The sequence below is a fragment of the Bison bison genome, unplaced genomic scaffold, assembly GCF_000754665.1.
Source record: "Bison bison bison isolate TAMUID 2011002044 unplaced genomic scaffold, Bison_UMD1.0 scf7180017864495, whole genome shotgun sequence".
Classification (NCBI taxonomy): Eukaryota; Metazoa; Chordata; class Mammalia; order Artiodactyla; family Bovidae; genus Bison; species Bison bison.
In genome coordinates, this window is record NW_011495054.1 from 12,260,730 (window position 1) to 12,263,700 (window position 2,971).

A 2,971-nucleotide genomic window follows, 5' to 3' on the forward strand; every position below is an offset into this window, starting at 1 on the left:
AGTCTGGGTGAACTCCGGGAGTTGGTGATGGACAGGGAGGCCTGGCGTGCTGCAATTCATGGGGTCGCAAAGAGTCGGACACGACTCAGTGACTGATCTGATCTGATCTGATGTGTAAAAAGGGAGCATAACAATACCTGGTCACAGCTCTGCTAAGATCACATTAGAGCTACATGTCAAGCATTCATATAGCATGAGCACGTCTTAAGGTTCAATCCATGAGAATGAGGACATGCAAATAGTGACTCAAAGTGCACAAACTTCTCCTACGTCCTATAGACTAGTTGAGGATTTCTTCCTGCTGCTGCTGCGGCTGCTAAGTCGCTTCAGTCGTGTCTGACTCTGTGTGACCCCATAGACGGCAGCCCACCAGGCTTCCCCGTCCCTGGGATTCTCCAGGCAAGAACACTGGAGTGGGTTGCCATTTCCTTCTCCAGTGCATGAAAGTGAAAAGTGAAAGTGAAGTTGCTCAGTCGTGTCCGACTCTTAGCGACCCCATGGATCGCAGCACGCCAGGCTGCACACGGCGATACTCTTGCCTAAAAACCAGTCCACATGCTATGCCAAAAGTCGGCCCTCTACTTTCGTACTCTTGGCGACTGTGAGATTGGCTGAGTGAATGCTAACACTCTATTGGCTGAGTATCTGCCACAGGCTACCTCATGGGGAGCTAGCCAGCCTGTGGGTGGGCCGTCCTGGAGTCAGGTGCTAGCTTCCATCCAATAAGAGACCACCAGCTGTAGAATCCGAACCTTCAGTCTTGGCCTGAGGGGCGGCCTAGGTAGCAAAACGTATGCTCCCGAGGAATGAACTTGACGGGAACCTTATTTTATTGGACAACAGGAGAAACAGGTGGGAAAAGCAGTTTTTTGTTTGTTCATTAGTTCTTTGTACTTACTATTTCCTCTCTCATTCCTTAAAGGCTATACAGTCATATAACAGGAAAGGGAAAACTGGATAGCAGAAACATAAGTAAAGTTACAGAGTTGAGGCAGGAGGAAAAGTCACTATTAATACATGGATCTGAGGGGCCAACAATAGGCCACCATTGAAGTTCACAATTAGCACTGGGCTTTCTGAAAGCCAAGATAAAAAGATACAGGATCATCTGCCTAATACTAATTATCAGAAATGAAGGGCACCTGTATCTGTGAGTCTTGTAGGCAGAGAATATCCTGCTATATCAGTAACAAAGGATATTGTGACCGGCTGCTGCTGCTGCTGCTGCTAAGACGCTTAAGTCGTGTCCGACCCTGTGCGACCCCATAGACAGCAGCCCACCAGGCTCCCCCGTCCCTAGGATTCTCCAGGCAAGAACACGGGAGTGGGTTGCCATTTCCTTCTCCAATGCAGGAAAGTGAAAAGTGAAAGGGAAGTCGCTCAGTCGCGTCGGACTCTGTGCGACCCCATGGACTGCAGCCTAGCAGGCTCCTTCATCCATGGGATTTTCCAGGCAAGAGTACTGGAGTGGGGTGCCATTGCCTTCTCCTTGTGACCGTCTAGGCATCAACAATTGGCAGCTGCCTCCCCTAAGCTGCACCTTGATGGGATTCAGGGGGCAAAATCCACAATACTAGGGCCAAAAGTTATGGTGCGTTTTGAAGGAATGATTTCAATGAGCCCAGATGGCTTGCATCTGCCCATACATAAAAAAGTGCTAAATTCATTAACTTGAGATGTCTGCTTTTTTCTTAAATTAACAGTGATCTTACGATGTTCTGACTACCTGATTTTTGGTGTAAAAATTCCTATATATTCGGCTCCTCCTTTACTTCTTTGGAACAGTCCCTCAGAACTATCAGAGAGGTTGACTCTCGGGCTTAAGTCCTCCGTATGTTGGCCAAATGAAGCATAATTCTCAGTTTTAAGGTTGTGCAAAGTTTTTTCTTTTAGCTGACAGAGTAAAGCAAAGCCTTTCCTAGCTTTGAGCTCTTAAATTTCTTACCTGGGATTTTATTTCAGGCAATGATGCCACAAAGTTGGCAGTACAGCTTGGTGGGGAGAGGAGTTTTTGTTATTAGTAGGATTGAGTTTGCTTTTTAAAAATTTTTTAGTGTATCTTATCCTAGACTGCAATTTCTTCAGCTGTAAAATGGTGATAATAACAGTATCTACCCATTTAAGCTGTGAAGATTAAATTGGATGTGTTGTATTGAAATTAGCTATTAATCCGAGAAAATTTCCCGCTGTTTGTCATGACCAGTTCTAGGTGCTGGGGATAAAGTGATGAACAAAACAAAGAAGATCCTTATCTTCAAGTAGCTTTTACTTAAGAATAGGACAGAAAGACAACAAACATTTAAAAAAAAAGGATAAATAATTGCAGAGTGCTGTGGAAAAAACAATACAACAAATGCAAGGATAGATTTCATTTGACGGGATTCAGCCATTTTCCAGAAAAGTCAAAGACAAAACGTTAAAATGCTAATCTTACAGGTGAATCTGTTAGGGCCTGAGGGAACTCGGTCCTGGTTTGTAGATTTGTTCTACAAGCTATTGTGTACGCAGAGTCGGACAGGACTGAGCGACTGAACTGAACGTGTTACAAATTTTTCTTTCTTTTTTGCTTGTTTGTTTGAAAAGACTTCTTTTACCTGAGCTTCGGTGGAAGCAGTGTGAAACTGTAGAACCTTGAGCACGCTATATTTACTTGCATCACGTTAAATTAGTTTTATTCTGAGCACAATTACAGGTGAAAGATACTACCATTGTTCGAGCATTGTCTTGCCCCTGGCCGTAGAACTAGGAAAAGATGCCTTGCCCAAAGGTTGACTTCCTCGCCCATTCCCAGATCCTGTTCTGTCTTTTCCAGCTGGAGCGCCCCACCTAATCCCTCGCCCGCCGCGGACGTACGGCTGATGTGTAGCCCCGCCCACCACCGGGCGTGTCTACCGCCCAGACCACGCCCCTTGCTCCGACCTCCGGCAGAAGGCCGGAGCGTGCGCGCGCGTCCCCGCTCGCGGCCCGGCTC

General features: G+C 46.2%; 1 protein-coding gene across 1 annotated transcript in view; it reads left to right on the forward strand.

Annotated features, from left to right (window-relative positions):
- The first annotated feature begins 833 nt into the window (after positions 1-833).
- MTMR3 (myotubularin related protein 3) overlaps positions 834-2,971 on the forward strand; it is a 133,321-nt gene continuing 131,183 nt past the window's right edge. Inside the window, exon 1 of the mRNA XM_010828750.1 lies at positions 834-852. The gene's annotated coding sequence lies outside the window, so the exon portion shown is untranslated. The remainder of the gene's footprint in view (positions 853-2,971) is intronic.